At 41.5% G+C, this 20,233-nt stretch overlaps 1 protein-coding gene across 2 annotated transcripts in view; it reads right to left on the reverse strand.

The window, feature by feature from the left end:
• OPN5 (opsin 5) overlaps window positions 1–3,458 on the reverse strand; it is a 36,584-nt gene extending 33,126 nt beyond the window's left edge. Inside the window, exons 1-2 of one of the 2 annotated variants that reach the window (XM_088162493.1) lie at window positions 3,329–3,458; window positions 3,013–3,091 (exon numbers count right to left, since the gene is read on the reverse strand). The gene's annotated coding sequence lies outside the window, so the exon portion shown is untranslated. Of the gene's footprint in view, window positions 1–3,012; window positions 3,297–3,328 lie in introns of those variants that run through there. The other variant, XM_014872899.2, reaches the window with a different exon arrangement.
• Between the last annotated feature and the right edge of the window lie 16,775 nt (window positions 3,459–20,233).

Here is a 20,233-nt window from a genome sequence, read left to right on the forward strand (position 1 = left end):
CCCTGAAAATGGCCATATATCTGTTTTTGTCCAGGAGCAGAATCTGAAGGTGCTGGGGCACGCAAATCATGGAATATTTCCTTCCTCCCTTATCTGATTTCACAGCAGATTAAATCCTGGTTTTGTTGTTACAGATGAGTGTCCAGACTATTCCTAATAATTGCAATTTCACACCCTCCCGAGGTTAAATTTTTCCTGAGCTTAATCAAAATTTTCAAAGAAAGAAACTTGGGATCACACACTTCTTAAACAATTTACATCGTTAGGTCAGAGAGACTCATTTTCCTCCCAAATCCTTAATATCTGATATAGGTACATCCTTATGGGGAAAAATAATATTAGGGATTCATTACAGTATTTTAGGGGTATAATCAGTGCAGATCCAACAATCTGCTGAATTCAGCCTTGATAAAATCCCTGTTAATGCAAAATGGATTTGGGACAGGGCTGTGTGCAACAAAGGGAAATTCAAGTGCCTTGAACAAGTAACACACATGGAGAAGAGTAGGAGAATATTGATTTGGCAAGAATGGGGCATCAAAAGTGCTTTTAACGACTCAAAAAAAAAATCTCAATCCACCATGATGATATACCACAAAATACATATCAATAGCAAGAGGCCTAAGTACAGGAAGGTTAGAGGAAAGCAATAAGATAAATTCACAGGAACCTGAATTCAAAACCAAATATTAGTTTTTCTGGTGAATAGAAGGCATTTAAGAAGCACTGAAAACAACTTACTTTGGGATATTACAATTAAGAACCAAGTAAAGGTAAATGTTTTATAAACAACACTAGAGATTTCTTGATGCTTGGGCTTTAGGCCATAAAAAGACCTAAAAGTTGGCATTTAGACCAACCTAACTCCAAAGCATCATAGGCAACAACTCTGCAACAAGATCTGATCACTCTTTGCAAATTCCACAGTGATGACAGCCAGCTTATTCAGAGGAAAAGGTCTGTGCTCCCACTGTATTCCCAGGGATCCCTCTGACACATCAAAATTTCCTTACATCTATGTTTGAGCTCACTTTGATCATGAGTTTCATGGCACCCACCTCTGCTCTTGCCTGGGGCAGAAAGGGCCGTATTTTCGTGCAATATTTGTCCTGGGAGTCCTGCGAGTGAGCAGATCAGTGCTGTGAGCCTGCTACAGCAAAGTAAAGTGACAAAGATCTGGCTCTACCTCCCCCTAATCCTGCAGAAGGAGCCTGGCTGTCTCTGTAAACCTGAGCCAAAACAAAAGTTAAGAAAACAGAGGCAGACATTTCACAGGATCTGGAGAGGCTGTAAAGGTTTTATTGAATCTTTCTGCGGCAGCGTCAGCGCAGCATTTCACACTCCTGCTTCCCTGAGGCTGACTTGTGAAAAAAGCATGTGCCACTCAAATGTGGGGGCTACATAATCAGCAGAGGCTGTCTAGAAGAAAATGGAAAGCAGTCACTGCCAAGCATCATTTAGAGAAGAACAAAAAATGGTCTCAGTAACCCAGCAAGTGCCATTTTAACCAAGAGCTGAACCCCAATTGCAGCACCACGGGAGAACAAGCAACAGGGAAAAGCCGTGAAAACAAGAGCAGATGAAGAACAGAAAGACAGTGCCAGATCACAAGATACAGCACCTGAAATGTTGGCTTAGGCTCCTGGAGCACTTTTCCATAGAATTTTCCTATTGCAGAGGAAATCACTTCCCATTTGCCAATAAACAAACACCCTGCAGGCACACAAACACCTGAACTCTCTCCCAGGGATGAACAAGTGGTTTCCTGGTGGACCAGGCACATGAAATCTCATCTGATCCTTTCTCATGTAAAACATTAGGCTTGGAGTAACTAAATGCACAACTATTTTCCAGCTCATAAACTTAATTAGAGCAGCTTAGTCATCGACGTGCAGTCGTGTAGCGAGTCAGGGGCTGGGAATGCAACTTTCTCTCTCTGCTGGATCTCTCTCCTCTTGTTACAGGCTGACCCTGATATTAAAATTGTCCTTTTGCTGCCTGTTTATTTTTGAGGAAGTTCAGCACTGCAAACTGGGGTGCAGGCAGGAACACAGAGCAGGTGACTGCATCCAGCTCAGCAAAGAAACAACCTCCAGAAGCATGCAGATACAAGGACTGCTGATGCCTGACTCTCAGGTGTGTACTTCAATGCTATTTTGTTATTAAATGAAGCTTAGAGTTCTGCTAAATACAAAGAACTGCATTTTCTTTGGTGCAATGTGCCATCACAACCCTGTGCTGACCTACAGTTGTGCAACTCCAGGCATTTCCCTTCTGTCTGCGAGCAAAGTTTCTGCAAATACTTTCTCTTTCTGTAAGGGAATGTTTTGGGAGACTAATTTTAATTTCTTATTTTGAAATTAACCAATGATCAGCATAAAATCAATACTAATCATATAATCAGTATCAAATTAATCTATGTTTTAGGCTCCTGGTATTGCCCAAAGACACAAATGATCAGTTCTCTTCCAAATTCATTCTGTAATAAAGACAATGCCAGATTTGGGCAAAATTTCAGAAAGACTAATAGAAACACCAGCCCAAAAAGGACAATATTTATTAAATGGCATTAGACTGGCCGGTCCTGTTACATCAAGAAATCATCCCTGGTTATATTACACATTCCTAGAGGCTCCAATGCCTTCAGAAGGAGTGGAGGAGAGAAAAGAATAAATGACACTGTGCAATATCAAAACTTTCAGGAATTTTTTTCTGAATTTCCTGGATATATTTCAGAAGACTGCACCCTGACATTTTCATTCCTATGATGAAACATTTTATTCCACAGGAAGGAGAAGAAAAATAGAATAACAATCAAAAGGATTCTCTGAGAAACTAAGTATGAGCAAAGATAATATGCAAATGGACCTAAATTAAGAATACAGTGAAAACAGGTAAGGTAAGCACTCTGGTGTTTATCTGTGTTTGCCATTTTGCACCTGCATTTTCTTGTGCATGTAAATATCCACACTTCCAGCATCTTATCAGAACAGGAGGAGAAAAAGGACTTACCTTATTCATTAACTCTGTATAGAGCATCCCCCCTAGAGCTCCACAGCTGCTTTTATTTCCAAGTCTGGACCACAGTGATCTGTAAAAGCATAAATCCACAGGGCTCCTGGTGTTTCAAGTTTTGCAGTTCAAGAGGGAGAGGGGAAAATCATTCTGCTCCTCAGCCAATCTCCCTCCTGCTCCCCCTTCCCATCTCGGATCCCAGACTGGATTCTGCGCTGTTCCTCCCCCTCACTCTGCCCGGTGCTGCTGCTGTCGATCATCCATCCATCCATCCATCCATCCATCCATCCATCCATCCATCCATCCATCTCACCCCATGCAATTCCCTCTCTGGAGCACCCTGCCCCTCTGCCTGTGCCACGCAGCTTCCCAAAGTGCAGGGGCTCCTCACAGGGCCCTGGGAGTGCTCCAGGAGGGAAAGGCGCTAAGGCAGAGCAGCAAGCTCTGTCACAGCACATGTCACACGCTGCTGGCTCCCTCCTCCAGCACAGCTGAGGGATCCTGGGCATCCCCCCCACCACAGAACGCAGGATGCTTTTAAAAGAGAAGGTGCTTTTTCTCATCAAATTATTCTTACTCTTCTGGTAAGAGAGGAAAAAGATCTGCAACACTAAAAGTTGCTTTCACAGAGGTAATAAAAGCTTTTTTTAGTATTGCATTTCACTTTTCTTCACCAGCACCACCAGGCAGTTAGAAGAGTGGACTGGATGGTAAAAAGATGTGTGTGTAAATCATCATCACCACCCTGAAACCAGAAAATTTTACATTAACTGGAGCCCTTTCAATCCCCGCTGTAACAAAATAAAATCTGAAGCCTGTAAAAGAAATTTGCAAAGAAGAAATATAGGGAATGATCCTGTCTTTTCTTCACTGAGGCAGATTTCTGTGTCTGTACAGCTGAATCTCAGAGTCAGTTCTCTTTCATCAGCCCTGGTCAAGAATCATTTTCCTAGGTAACACAGCAAACTGACCCAGTCCTGGATACAGACAGAATATTGCAGCAAACATTTTTAGATGCTTTATAACTCATCACTTACCCTATCACCTTTCTGGCAGGGGCTAGGTATTAAGAGGCTGCAGAAGTCACTGAAAGATTTTAATAAATTACTTCACTTGACATATTAGTATTAAAAATAAATAGAGACGATGACACTATTTTGGTTTCATTTTAAAAAATATTGTCATGATTTCATGGGTGTCTTTCTATGCTTGCCAAAGGTGGAAGGACTGTGTTCTAGCAGTAAAAGACAAAAAAAAAAAAGGATTCTGTTCTAAAATGGTAAAAGAAGATAAGAAGCAGCAAATTATATCCAGAAATATTGAGATTCTTCTGAGCCAGGGCAGAGCCTCAGAGTAAGGCTGGATACCACTCTCTGATTGTTACATAAAAAAGAAAAGCAACTTGTTTTTTCATTTCCTTATGAAAGAAGTGGGAGTAGCCCAGTTTTTGGGTACAGACTGGCTCCAGTCAGTTCACCCTTCCTTGGCACACTCAGGTCCTTCAGCCTAAAAGCACTGCATGAAAAGGGAGGAATCATGAAACTCCAGAACCCAAAATCCAGGCTGCACCATCAAAGACCCTGTGTGGCAAGTGACTTGAGGCCAGTTCACTGCAGGATTTACAGGAACACAGAGCTTTATGCTCAGCTGGTTTGAGGCTACTCTGAACAACATGCTCATCCTTAATGCCATGTTTTATTCAGGGGGTGAAGAACCCTGGCAGAGAAAGGTGAAAAGCACATGATTCTCCAAAAAGGAAATTCATTCTAGGTAAGAACTTCAGTCTTCCAAACTTCCAGTGTGTGCCAAAGCAGCTGCAGACACCAGGAAGACTCTTGGGATGTGGAGCTCTGAGCCCTCCAAAACCACCCCTGTGCTGCTGCTGTGCTCGAGAGGAGACCAAGGCAAGCACCCCTGTGCTGCTCCCTGCTTTGGGGGGAAAGTCCTGAGGTGACACTTGGGGTCCTTTTCACCTCCAGCTCTTCACACCAACATGGAGCAGAGCAATAAACATCAGCATGTGGTGAGGGTTAAAGAGAGGAGTAAAACTCAGGATGGCCAGGACTTGGAAAGGACAAAGAAATGTGGAAAAGAAGGAAAAGATGGGGGTAATTTAGAGCATCACCCAGAGCCTTGGCACTTGGAGATAGCAGGAACATGGTTCTCCAAACAGATGTTTCTTTAAAGAGGACTTTGATAGCTGCTACAGACTCAAAAAACAGTAGATGTGGAATATAAATCAAAATCCTTCTGGGGCATGTCGCTTATGTCTAGGAAAGAGTTTGCAGAAATCATGGCTAACAACTCATGGAAGCTGGCAATGGGAGGAAATTGAGTTTATTCCCCAGTTTATTGCAGGTGGTGACATTGTCATTGCTAGTAACAGATCACAGATTATGTCCTCATCCTAGCTCCCATCTGAACTGGTCTTACTAACTGGTCTTGACTTGCTTTCCTTGCTCAAGCAGCAAAGTAGTCAGGGCACTCAGATCTTAACAGCAAAATAAGAAAAGTGGTGAGAGGGTTATTTTTTCGATCACAGTCCTTGTCCAGTAGCTTTAAACCTTGGACTTGCTCATATTTGGTAAGATTCAGTCTTAATACATATGGCAAAATCCCAGCAAAAAACCACATGAGAGTGAAAATCCTGGCACGGTAAGGGTTCATAGATGGCTGGGAAAGAAGCTCACTAACAAAAATAGGATAAAAATAGCACCGGGCAAACCACAAACTCGAGGAATTTTAGAAGATTTTGAATGTGCCAGGCCATGGATGTAGTTGAATGTTTTGAACTGTCTCATGGACTAGTTCAGGTTTAGTGAAGAGGTGAGACTCAAGGATTCAAGTTGTCAAGCAATTTTTCCAGAAATCTCAGAGGAAAAACCCCACAGTTTGGAAAACGTTCCACTGACTGAAGAAAACTAAGAAACTGCTGGTCTCCCCAAGCTTGAATGAACATAAGTGGCATGTACCATGAGAAACAGAGAAATAAAAACCAATATTGAACATGCTTGCAAGGACAAAAAAAACCCGAATATTTTATTGATTTTTTTAGGAAAAAAAATGTACAGGAAAAAAGAAAGGTACAGGGAAGAATATCCTTCAGCCTAGTAGTTCATTCATTCAAGTTTTCTTTCTATTTTTAAAGCAGCTTTTTAAAAAATTATTGATTTAACGGAACAGCAAATAAAGAATAAATCAGAATGGCAGCATTTCTATTACTGATACACCACAGCAGTGCAAGGTGTCTTTTCATCACCCACCATGAAGCACAGCAAAGCTCCTTGCTCTCTGCACAGCACTGTGGGGGAATCCTGGTGCAGCACAAACACCAGTGCAGAGCAAACGTGGTCATGTGCCAAGGCAGGGTGTCTGAAATGTTCAGTGCATTTACTCACATGGTTATTAAAAAAATAATAACTGTGGCTTGATGCTTAATGTCACACTGATCAGCTGAGATAAAAACTAACTCCCTGCTCTGCTTACACAATTTCATCCATGACAACAAGAAATGGAATGGAAGAAGGAGATTTGAGTGCAAGGGTTTCACCCATCTGGATATGTCCAATGAAACTGTTCCTATTCCTATTCTTGTCTCACTGTGAAACAGCTGCCAGGACTCATTAGAGGGCCAGGCTGTGCAAACCTCCCACTGCAGCATGTGACACAGTCAATTAACACAATGCCAGTGCAAACCTGAGGCACAGCAGATCTGGGTGAGGTGGGTGCCATCCTCTCCTGGGGGCTCATCTTCTGCCTGCCAGAACATGTTAACTGAGCCATGGACTCTGCTGGACTGACTCACACCATTTTGGATGATATTCTAAATATCCCTGCTGTGACAGGATTTCCCAAGTGGAGCAATTGTGTTCATGCCCAGGTTTTCCCTGTTGGCATGACTCTGGAGGAGCTCTGCTCTCACCCTTGGGACCTTCTCCACAGTGCCCACCCTCTGGGAGGGAGATACTTTGCTCAGCAAATGTGTAGGGTAATAAGAACCAAAATAAAATGTCAAAACACTTTTCCCCCACCCCTCCCTTTTTCCAGGGCTCAGCTTCACCCTGGATTTTCTGGCCCTCCTTCCTTCAGCAGGGGGCAGGGAAGGGGGCTGTGGTCAGTTCATCACATGGTGGTTCTGCTGCTCCTTCCTCCTCTGAGGGAGGACTCCTCACACTCCTCCCCTGCTCCAGTGTGGGCTTCCTCTCCCAGGAGACAGATCCAGACCCCAGGATGAACTGTTTCTGTGTGAGTCCTTCCCATGAGCTGGAATTCTGCATGAACTGCTCCAGTGTGGATCCTTCCCAGGGGTTGCAGTCCCTCAGGAATGGGCAGCTCTGGTGGGGTCACTGTGGGTTCACAAATCCTGCCCAAAATCCTGCTCCAGCCTGGGCTCCTCTCTCCATGGGGCTGCCTGTCCTGCCAGGACCCTGCTCCAGCACAGGCTTCCCAAGGGCTCAGAGCCTCCTTTGGGCACCCCCTGCTCCAGTGGGGGCTCCTCCATGGGCTGTGGATGGATCTCTGCATCCCCCATGGATCCCCATGGGCTGTGGGTGGATCTCTGCATCCCCCATGGATCCCCATGGGCTGTGGGTGGATCTCTGCATCCCCCATGGATCCCCATGGAGGCACAGCTGCCTCTCCCTGCTCCTCTCCAGGAGCTGCAGGGTAATCCCAGCTCTGGTGCCTGGAGCTGCTCCTGCTCCTCCTTCTCCACCGACCTTGGTGTCTGCAGAGCTGTTCCTCTCACACATTCTCACCCCAGCAGGGAGGCTTTTTTCCTTCCTTCTAATCACAGAGGCCATTTCATCTCACTAAGTACAAAGAGCTGAGAGTAGTCAAGTGAATTGCCCTCTAAAAATGCCAAGTTTTCTAGAACTGGAGAACTAGGTCTAAAATTAGTCCTGACTCTAACTTTTCCTCACACATCCCTCCAAAGCACCTTGCACCAACCTGCACTGCAAACGTAGGCAATGTTTGCTTTAGCACGCCTGCATGGAGCAGTGAATTTCTCTTACTAAGCCATATAAAATCTGTGTGATCAATCAAGCCACTAATTCTGTCCTCTGGGTGTGCAGAACTTGCCAAAGACAACTTCAAACTAGGCCACCTGCTGTCAGTTCTCTCTGGGTACATCTCACTTCAAAAAAAGCTTCCCTCCAGCAGTGAGGACACCTTGGGATCCTCTGCTTCCACCAGTGCTCCTGAGAGGAGGGACAGGGATGGCACAGAGCAAAGAAACAGCCAATAAAGTGCAGGTGAGCAGAATTCCAGAGTTTATCCTATGCCATATGAAGATAATTTATGTGCAGGCTAAAATCCATCCCACCTAATGGGAGTTGGTGAAATGTGAAACATCAAAATTTAAATATCTGTCAGCTTTTTATCTTTAAACGTGAGGAAAAAAAGAAAAAAAACCAAAACCAAAACCAAAACAGAAACCACTTTTATAATGGAATCATTCAAAAGAGAAAATTGGTTAAAGAGAAATGGGAAATTGTAGTTTGATTTAAAATTTGAAATTTAAGTTTCTGATGTGAGATACTTCCTAAAAACTAATTTTTAATTTCTTCATCCCTGAAAATACATATTAATTCTGAAAATTGAATGAAAGTTAAGCAGTTTACTTGCTTCTCAGTTTCTTAAGGGAATTGAGAACTACACAATTACAGTGCCCAAGGTTTCCCCAAAAATTTATGAACTTGTTGATTCCCTCAAAAACAGAAACTAGTGGAAATCTCTAATTATATCTCTTCTAATGCTTTGAAAAAACAGCAAAAACATAGATAGAGGAGATGCAGAACCATATGCAAAGCAAGGGGACCTACCAAATTCACTGCTAAGAGCAGCAAATCCCTTCTTTGATAGCAAATCCCTTCCCTGTTCCTCTTTGTCTGAAGAGATGTGCTTGGGTTTGTACCTGCCATTCTCTCAGCTGCAAACCTCCCTGCTATTTGTGTAAGTTTTGTTAAACTAATCCAGCTTACTCCAGTTGGTTTAGCAAGGGGTTGTGATAAGATTCCACCCAAACCATTTCTCCTAACTGGGAGAAATGAGACCCTGCTTGTGCAGTCACCACTGCCCCAACACAATCCTTTAGAGATGATAATGATTTTAACTTTAATTTCAGCTCCTGTTTATTCAGTTTCTGGACATACTGGCAGCCTCGTCTGACTACACCCTTTTGAGTCAACAGCACAGAGAATTGAGACTGTCTTGGTATCACAACCTAAAAAAAATGAACCATTTGCAGAACCTGGCAGAAGGTGTGAGATGAATCAGGTTTTGCTGTTTGGGCTTTTTTTTTTAATTTAATGAATGAAAGTTATCTGAATGATTTAATGATTTGAAAAATTTCTTCACCAAAAGGGTTGCACCAGAACAGGCTTCCCAGGGAAGTGTTGGAATCACCATCCCTGGAGGTATTTAAAAGATGTGTAGATGTGGCATTGAGGGACCTGCTTTAGTGGTAGGTTGCAGTTCTGGATTAATGGTTGGACTTGATGATATTCCCAGTCTTTTCCAACCGAAATGATTCTGTGATTCCATGAAAAGTTGAATTTTTTTTATGGACTCTTTAGCCTTGAAGCAATTTTGTATCTTTTTTTATGACTCCAGGTTTTTTTCAACTCCATTCTCCTGGGAGAAAGTGGGGAAAGAAAGAGAGGGAATATTTTTTAATCCACCTCTGTTGACTCATGTACTATTATACATGTTCATTTAAAACCAAAATTTGGTGCCACCTGATTCCCATGTTGTCACATGAGTGTCCCCAGAGTCACTGGTTTATTCACCACAATGAGAAGGTTTGATTGTTGCCTGCACGACCTCCAACAAGGAGCAGTGATGAAGGAACTGCAGCAGGCACATCAGGCAGTTTAACACAAGGATGACTCAGCCGAGGCCACCAGCTGAGATATCCAATGGCAACTCTATGTGTAAATTGTATTTTCCAGTCTTTCTATACTCTAAGTACACTTTGGGCACAGCGAACAAGAGAGGACACAAAATCTGTTCTAGAAAAGAGGAGAGGAGAGGAGAGGAGAGGAGAGGAGAGGAGAGGAGAGGAGAGGAGAGGAGAGGAGAGGAGAGGAGAGGAGAGGAGAGGAGAGGAGAGGAGAGGAGAGGAGAGGAGAGGAGAGGAGAGGAGAGGAGAGGAGAGGAGAGGAGAGGAGAGGAGAGGAGAGGAGAGGAGAGGAGAGGAGAGGAGAGGAGAGGAGAGGAGAGGAGAGGAGAGGAGAGGAGAGGAGAGGAGAGGAGAGGAGAGGAGAGGAGAGGAGATTGCAAAAGAGAGGAAAAGGAAAGTAAATGAAGAATATGCAGCAGCAAGAGCAGTGGAAGGTAGGGGAAAAAAAACCATTTTCAAACCAGTTAAAGCAAGAGAGAAAAATATTGAAGTAAAATGGGTTGGAAAATGAAAGAGGCTCAAAGGAAAAAGAAAGAGGGAAAGTTTCTAAAAATGCCTCCTCATTCATTTAAACTGCATCTTCTATGATGCAACAATCCCCAAAATCCCCTTAAGACCTTCAGGGTGGGGACATCTCCTCTTTTCAGCTCCCTGTGCAATTCCACACCTCAGCCTTGTCTATCACCTGCCTGTTCCCCTCTCTCCCCACTCTCTTCCCAGGCACTGCTGCTTCCCTGTGCATGTTACACATTTTAGTCCTTGGATTGGTCTCCTCACCTCCCCAGTCCCATAGGTGTGAGCCTGGAGTTTATTTACTGTGCTCCATTTACTTGGATGGAAAACCAAGGAGCTGTGAGGTGTTTTGGAGACTTTTGTGCCTGTTCTGGGTCATGCCCACAGTCCCCTGCCAGCACAGATTGTCCCAGCTGGGTAAGAGCAGGTGTGGGGGCAGTCAAGTCTCTGCAGGCACCACAGCTCTACCATCAAATTAACCATTTTACCACCAAAAACCCCAGTCCTAAACAGAATTACCTTCAGTGCCACAAAGAAAAATTATAAGTTTCTCAAGTCACCGAGAAGGCATTGGAGATGTACTTGGAGATGTGAAATATCAGCTTGTAAAGCTTGCATCATTGAGTCATTTCTAGTGGACTGATTAAAAATTAAAGGTGTAGTTAGTAAAAATAAATATATATCTATATAACCACAGCAGAATATTATTGCTTTAAACAATAATTATTTTTTCTGAAAAACAGTACAAAGGAAGTGTTCCTATTTCTCCACTTGAATATGTTGGTAATAGGTGTGAGACACTACACCCAGGGTGAGGGGTTTTATTTTATATATTTTATATGTATATCCCATACCTGAGGAATTCATTTTCTCTGTGTTTTTGAAAGATTTCTGTGATAAAACCTAGGAGACCATCCAGCTTTTTGACAGCAGTGGAACAAGGGTTGAGAAGAGTCTTTCATGTCAAGATAAGCTGAGCCCAGGAAAAACATAAGAGCAGCTCCTCTCACAGTTTCCTAAGTACCTCCCTTGTCCTTGGACATTACCGACCTCACCCATTTCCACTTATTTCAGACTTCAGGGTGACTCTAGGGGCCAGGAATTGTTCCCAAAAGGGGGCTTGGATGTAGCTACATCATTTTGGAGACCAGAGTTTCTTCCCAGAATGGAAATCCTGGCTGGCACCAGGGCCAAAGAGCTGCAGTGACCCTGACAGTGCTCCTGCATGTGCTGGTTTAATCTTCTCCTGATGGGCATCAGGACAGGTACAGACCTGGCGTGTTCCTGGCAGCTTAAACCAGTCAAAAGCAATATTTGCCTTTGGACTAAGGAGGATTTTTGTCTCTGTAACAGATAGACGTGAACATAACAAACTACAAATGTAGAAATACACCAGTTTCTGAGAAAATATTGATATTTTAATTTCCCAGTCTAAGAGGTTTATGAGCATTTTGTCCTTTTAAATATTAAAGTCAATACGAGATTGGACTATTTTTTAAGTTCTTTTTTAAGATAGTAATTAAAATAAAGTCCTCCAATAATCCTGAGTGGCATTTTTGTGTCACCCCACAGCAATATAACACAGGGTGTTAAAGGTAGTAAAAGCAAGTCCTGCAAATAAAATCTCCTTTTTTGACTAGCCATTGTGCTGGGTTGATGGTTTGCCTTGATAACCTTAAAGGTCTTTTCCAATTTTAATGATTCTATGATTCTCTCAATGCATTTCTAATAAAAGAGCTACTTCTTCACTTCTTAGTAAGACAAGCAGGACCAAGAACGTTTGCACTATTAAATAAATAAATAAATTGCAGTCTAAGTGTTCTGAATGAGGACAAATTGGGTTTTAGGGGCTTTTTGATCATTAATATGAGAGGAAACAAAAGTACCTCTGCCTCTATACAAAATATGTTCTAATAACAAAAAATATTGCCTAATTCTTGAAAGAGGCATTGTATTATTTGTACTTTTTCTCCACAAGCAGAAGAATTTCCTCTTAATGACTAATTCTAGTTCACACTAAACCAAGTGTTGCAAAGCCAATGCTGTTATTGTCCCAAAATTGTGAGCTACCATTAAATCCAAAAAGCTTCTATATAAATCAAACCATGGCTCAAGGTGGGGCTTTTATTATTTCAACATGCAAAAAAGCAGAGAATCTATTTTCTGATTATATAACATATATTCTGAAATATAAGATATTAAGTATATGTTTAATGTAAGTCAATTTAGCATGTGTTTAAATCATTTCTTATGATAGTATATTTTTAACAAGATGGTTGATGTTCTGAGACCAAAGTAGATTAATTGGGAGATGATAAAATGAGCAGAGTAAGAATTACAAGGTAACTAAAATCAAATGAGTCACTGAAATTACTTAAAATATTCCTAACAGATTATGTCCACTGAGAGACGGAGTGTATATATATATGTATGTATATATATATATATATATATATATATTATATCCACCTCTCCTTTGGGGCATTGAGTGACCACAGCACAGAGAGGTGAGGATGGAACTCATGGCCATGTAAGTGAGCAGATGAGCCTGGCTCAGTCTTGGACAGGTCAGGGAGAACAGACTCATTTTTTTTCTCTAAACCCCTCTTTCATGATTGCAGTATAAATCACACCATCAGCAGGATGGAGGAAATGCTGTGTAAGAGCCCTCTACACTCAGTGGATTAATTTTAGAGCCTTCACATTACAAGAACCTAATGTCCCTCATGGCAACTGGGTAAAGTTCCACTCAAAAATGTGCAACCTGAAGTGTTATCCTCTAAAAACGTTTTCTTCCTAAAGGAATAAAGGATTTGAAAACATGCAAAGCCATGATGGTGGTAAGCCTTCAACTCAGCCATTCCAAATGTTCGGAAAGGATCTATTTGTTTATTTTAAATCCCTTGCTGTTTGCAGTCTCTCCCTCTAAAAGGTGACACCAGTGTTAGGATTTCTGCTGGGATACTGGGAGCTCCCAGTCAGAGGTTGGACCTTATAGCACAAACTGGAACTTTAAAAAAAAAATCTATCCAATAAGCAGAAAATGATTTAATAAAGAACTTCATTAGAAGTCCAAACACATTATTTGAAAATAATATCCCCCAGAAGGCACAGAAGGATAAAAGATAATTAATTACTGGAATGATATGAATTTTTAAAACTTTGAGAGCAACCCCTTGAGGACTGGTAAATGATTAACACCTTCCTATTGAAGGAAAGATGTTTAAAAAAAGACTCAGGCATATCATGATAGGGAATCCCACACTCACCAGCCACTGCTGAGCATGCTTAGATTATTCAGGGGGATCCACTTAAATTATATATAAGCTGAACATTTGAACACAAATGTGCTGGTAGGAGCAGGTGCAGTGCATATTTCCAAGGTCCCTGAGCTTTTCTCTAGGAAAAAGTGTTTTGTCATTAATTTCTGCAGAGAAAAAGAAAGAAGCCATTATTAAATTCACTATTTCAACCTGACCAAAAGCAGGAATCACATATCAAACTGAAACAGCACACTGGCAGCTTCTTTTAGAAATAAAAATAGAAAAGTTTTCTACTTCTGTACAGCAATATTTTTTTCTGAGTAATTGTAACAAAAGTGAAGTACAGAGCGACTTTGGAAACTAACTCTAGGAAAATAATGCAGGTGTGAAGAAGCATTCAGTGCTTTTCCTTCACTCCCAAGAACTTTAAGGGAACTCAAATCATTATATAGGAGCCAGGCATTCATACAACAGTGAATATTTATAAGTACTTTGCTAAACTATTCTGACCTTTGCTTTGATGAGGTCCCTGGTCCTTCTATGCCATGAAAAGAAGAGATTTGCTTTTTCTCTGTCAAGCAAACCCAGATCAGCCATTAACCCATTTCCAGCAGGATAATGTGTTTAACTCTGCCTGGCAGCCCCACAGCAGCCCTGAGAGCTGCACCTCCAGTGCATCCCTGGAAACACATCCACCACGTCCTGCCCTCCTGGGAGACACCTTTTAATTTTATTTTGATTCATTACTGAATTATGGTCCTCTAAACTCCCAGTAAAAGCAGGGTCTGTTCAAGCTTGGAAAAGTTTCCTGGCTAAAATCTACAGTCTGCCAAGTACACGAGGTTGAAGTTGTGCACAATTAATTTTTTCTGAACACTTTATGACATTACAATCCTTGTTTCTTGCTTCATATTGTAAATCTGTAATAACTGCTCTTCAACAGAATTATACAGGTACGTTTTTCTTTCTTGCTCCCACAGAATGTGATGAAAGAGTCCCAGATATTTCATAGCAATGTTTTCTCCTTACACACCAAATCAATTTTTAAATTATTTAACAAGTAATTTTCTGTATCTATTATACCATCCATTCAATTTTCTTGAGATTTTTGGAATCCTGAAATATAACTGAAATATTTTTAAGATTACTGTTCACAAATCATCATAGAAAACACTAAAATAAATAGGTATTTATCTATACTTTTGTGATTGGCTTTTAACAGCTTTGCAAGGCATAATATAGGGTTGATTTTTTTAACTAACAATTTGCCAGCAAAATTAGTACATGCCTCATTCATGCTAAAGTTCAAGATGATCAGCACATATGAATGATTTTTTCTTGAGAAAAGTTCACAGCCAGAAATTGCCTCAAGAGTGTTAATTTAATCAGGTCACACTGACATTTTTCCCCTAAAGAGAAATCAGATAATAATAGGAAAAGTCACATCACCTCACATTTCTGATGAAAATAAATACCAACAGCATAAAATGTTCAGCTGATGTAGCATTGTACGTGTGCAAAGGTGAAATTGTGCATTAACTTGCCAAGACAAAAAGATGTTTCCATTATTCTGCCTAAAGAATTCTTTCAACCTTTTTCTAGCTAAGATGTGATTACATCTTAGAATGCAACAGGCAGCTCCAATGACAGAGTACTTTTAAAAATCCCAAATAGCACAGAAAAATCTAGAAAACTGCTTAAGAAAGGGGGTTTTCTGAGAGTACTTTTAATTCCAGAGGCAAATCAGCAGAACTGTATTTTAATACTAAGAAAAAGAGACAAATGTGTCAAGCATGGAGGAAAGGGGAGGGTTGTGAATTAATTCCTGGTATCAGTTACTCCATGTGGAAAGAGCCTGGAACCAATACAGGGGACAAGAAAATGGAGCAAAGATGGACTGGCCTTTTAAAGAGGATAAACTCGCTTTCTAAAACATCTGCTCATGCTTGCCCGTAATACAGGAAGCAGAACTGGAGATGACATTTGTTATTTCTGTTCTATTTACAGTCTGTGATACAACTGCACATGAGACAAGTTCTGGTAGCAAGTCAATCTGAAAATGAAAGATTTCACAGGGAGAATGCTGACTGATTCCCTTCATAGCCAAATGTTCATGAATTCGAATTTCCCCAGCTTTTTCCATAAAATATGGGTGCAATGAAATTGAGAGTAGAATTCCACTTTTATCCACTTGTTGTTCTGTCATTTTTAGAAATTTTAATCAGGATACAGAAAGAAGACTCGTGACTCATCCTGGATAACATCCTCACCAAAAATTAACAAATCCACATATACTGGCCATGCAGTTCTTGTGCAGATGATCCAGGACTTCCTTTTCTTTGTTCCCCCTGCCCATCTCTGAGCCCACCCATGGTCCCAGCAGACACTCACAGTGCCCACACTGCCCATGGAGCAATTATGCAGTGATGCTCTGGAGCATTTCCTGGCTCACCCTCCAGGATGAAAAGAGAGACATGGATTTTTTTTTCCAGGGAAATTACATTTTTCTCATGGAATGAAGCACAGTCTGTCTCAGAGCTGAGGGAAGGATAGAAGTTGAGGAAAGAATTCAGTTGCAGATGCCTCCATTAGCAAATTACTCCATTTCCTTCAAATTTCCCTGTGGGAAAAGGCAATAAGCTCTTTGAGAGTCCCAGGGAGAGGATGGCAAGGTGCAGGCTGAAGGTTGGGGAAATTTTTTGCCTGAGTGTCTAGAGGTCTTCACCTCATCACCTTTGCTTTAATAGGTCAATATTTACAGGAAATACAAAGCCAAATGCAGATATCTGAAGTTTCTGAAAGTTCCCAGTAAAACATGGCTGAATTTACATTTTGCCTACCAACAGCACACACAGAGAGAGGAAGTGATTATAAATTACTGGAAATGGGCTGTGTTTAATAATCTCATGCTTGCTTTCTGCTAACACTACCCCTGTGAGGAGTTTGGCTCACTGAGATGGAGAATTGTTTCACACACTCCCTGTATTTTTCTTACAGGCTTCTGTTAAGAACCTCCACAGTATCTGAGACTATGTAGATCTCTAATTCATCTTCAAAGTTATTATCTGAAAAAAATTATTTACGATTATACCACAGTCTCAGGGGTGAAAAACCTGTTATTTGGTTTAGAATTAGGTCAATAAAGAGAACAAGTTTGTGGGTATTAGTCCTTTGAATATGTAATTTTGTGTTTTGACAAAAAACTGCTTTTTGAATTTGCTTTGTGCAGCTGTCTCTGGTTAATAAATGAGATTCTTCACAGGATGGAGAGCTCAGAGCTCACACTGCAAATTCCCCACAGGCCTGTGCTCACACTGATGAGAGGGTGAAAATCTATGACATTAAAACGACAGATTCCATTAGATTTGCACCTTCAGAGTGTGTCCTGTCAGGAGAAAGGAAGTGTGAATGTGCTGAGCAAGATGACTTTGGCTTTTAAAAACTCAGGTCACTCAAGGAGCCCAAAGTTTTCCTGGGTGCTGCTCCCTGGCCAGGGGGATGCTCAGCCTGTCCCGGGCTCCTCCTTGGCTCCACAGGGAAGAGACTGAAGGACACACAGTGTTCACCTGACAGAGAGCCAGGCCACCTATTTCCAAAGGTGTTCACGCTGAGCCAAACAAAATGTGTTCCAGAAATGGTTTTCAGCTCTGCACTGAGTACATTGAGTAAACAAACTGAGAACTGAGAACCTAAAACCACAGCCCGTCTGAAAATCTACCACAAAGTTCCTGATAGAAAGCAGCAAACAAAAGGGTAAGAACAGACAGTGTTGGATCCACACTACAGCCAGGAAATATTGAACAAGGACTCAAAAGCAGATTTTCATCTCAAATTCTACACTGTCAAAAGACACTAAATTTGTTTTCATTGACTCCTCATTGTATGATTGCTTCCAATTCTTTTGGTGGAACATTTTGAAGGGGGCAAAGGATCCTTCTGCTCCCCACAGAAAATTCCTTTTTTGGTGATAATAAAAGAGCAAATCTCTAAAGCATTTAGGTTTTTTTTTAACCAAAATGTATAACTTCTCTATAAGCAAAAGGACTTAATTTTATTCTATTCTATATTGTTTTCATATTTCCATATTTTCCACATCATTTCCATCTTTAAAATCCTTCAGTCTGCCTTTAGGGAAAAACTTTTTGCCTTACCTCAGCTTCTCTGAGAACCTACTGCCTGTATCTTTGAAGACAAAAAAACCAAAACATTTATTTGGTTTTCCTCATCTTCCTTAGATGAGTGCAGGCAACAAACAATTGCATTGCTCTGGGGCCCCAGCCATACAAGTTCTAACAGATACCACATCTTTGCTGCTGGCCACAAATTGGGAAATTTTAATCCTATCAAAGGCATTTTGTTTAATTGGTTCAATGATTTATTTCAAATGGCTCTGCATATCTATAAAGCTATATAAAGATGTTAACAAAAATAAATTATTCCAGGCATAGCCTCCATTAATACTGCATGAAGAGATGTATTTTTTACTGCACAAAGGCTGTGCAGTGTATTTTGATACACGTGCATGTGCATGCCTACACACACCTTTAAGTCTGGTGATAAAGCCAAAGAATAAATCTACCACTTTCTACCTTTACAACTTCTTACTAAAAACAAAACAAAAAAAAAAAAAAAAAAAAAACAAACAAAAAAAAGTTAATACACTGAGAAACATGTTGTTAGGGAAAACAAAGTCATAAACTTCATCCAAAAGCTGCTGCAGAGATTGACACAGACTGACCCTCTCAGAGGCAAAAGCTTCTTCAAATCTCAAAACTCAAAAGCTTCCTCAAAACTCATAGAATTGGTGTCTTTCAGTCACCTTTCACCAGAAGCAGCACAACCAGAATGACACAAAATTATTAACTAATAATAATTCTGCAAGAAGGGAAGGTTGTGTGGAGATCTCTTTTTCAGGAACTGCAGTGGTAGGACAAGGAGTTATGGGTACAAACTGAAAGAGGGAAAATTTAGATTGGATACTAGAAAGAAATTATTTATTGTGAGGGTACTGAGACACAGGAAGAGGTTGCCCAGAGGAGCTGTGGCTCTCCCATCCCTGGAAGTGTTCCAGGCCAGGTTGGATGGGGTTTGGAGTAACCTGGGACAGTAGAAAGTGTCCCAGCCCATGGCAGGGAGTTGGAATTAAATGATCTTTAAGGTCCCTTCCAACCCAAACCATTCCATGGTTCTAATTAAAGATTTTAACCAGAAAGACAGGAAGCATTCCTTTAGAAGAAAGGAAACACATATTCATTCGGAGCATCACATTTTCCGTGTTTATTCCTCATAAACACCCCAGAGTGAAGCATCCTCCATAGGGGCTGCCTTCTGCTGCTGCCAAACAACTGCAGCACTCCAGATCACCTGGGAGAACTCCTTTTTCCCTTCAGGTTTTTCACACCTTCCTTACAGGAAGAAGACTCTAATTCCTATTACTTTAACACAGCTTGTAACCTGATGGGTGCATTTGTGTACTAAATTAATTGTTCTGTCTGCTACCAAAAATGGAAATCAATACAAATTCAATAAGACAACTCCTCTTCTCAAAGGGAAAAGACAAGCCAGTCTGTCAAAAGAAGCTTGAAAGGTGATTTGATCACATGAGAGAAGAGAAGGCTCTGGTTAATCTCAGCAGTTACTTCTGGCTTAGAATACAAAAGCTTTAAAAACGTATCAGTGAACCTTTTCCCTAAAGCAGACATTTTCAAGACACTTAGGGCTTGGCAGCTGGTTTTAAAGGGAATTTTAGTGCTAATCAGCACACTTCAAAGTCAGCCTTCAAGTCTTGTCTTCAACAGATCTTTTGACAGAGGCTGACACACATTATACTGCAAGAGCTTTACAGCTGATGGATAAAGAATCAAAATCCCTGTCCTATCCTGCTCTGCCCTGCAGCACTGCAGCAGATAACCAGGGGATTTCTCTCCAGCTGCACAGATGAATCCCCCAGGCTCTCTGCAACGAGCAGGGATTAAGATAACATTTTGTAATAATGCAGGAGAAATCCAGGCTGTCCCAGGGCTCCCAACCCAACCATCTCAGCCATGTGGGAGATTTTCAGCTGCAGCAGGAGAGAAACAAGGATTGCATGAGTAACTGTGATTACCCAGGAAAAAATGGATCATTTACTGTGGAAACTGCAGAAAGGCACAGAGCAGGGTGAGGAATCTGATGAGATTTAAACAGGCCAGGGGTACCCCAAGCTCAGTTCTGCTCTTTTGTAACACAAAGGGCAAGATGAAATATTGACATCAGTGGGGCATTTCTGGAAGATAAGCACTCGAAGAGCAAGGATGTGGGCCAAAGATACTGATAATGAGCAGCAGGGTGCATTAAAAAGGTTGGCATGGATGCAGGTATACTGAAAGAAGTGCCCCAGCTCCCTTTTCCAGAGAGCTCTGCCTGGAGATGCCCACCTCTGACCCCAGAAATTCCCCTTGCTACCAATCCTGCAGTGGGGAGGACAGCCTGGGACAGGGATCAAGTGTTGAGGCCCCCAGGGAGCATTTCACAGGCTGGGCATCTGCCTTCACACCAC

This window comes from Sturnus vulgaris, chromosome 3 (genome assembly GCF_052056855.1).
Source record: "Sturnus vulgaris isolate bStuVul1 chromosome 3, bStuVul1.hap1, whole genome shotgun sequence".
Taxonomy (NCBI): Eukaryota; Metazoa; Chordata; class Aves; order Passeriformes; family Sturnidae; genus Sturnus; species Sturnus vulgaris.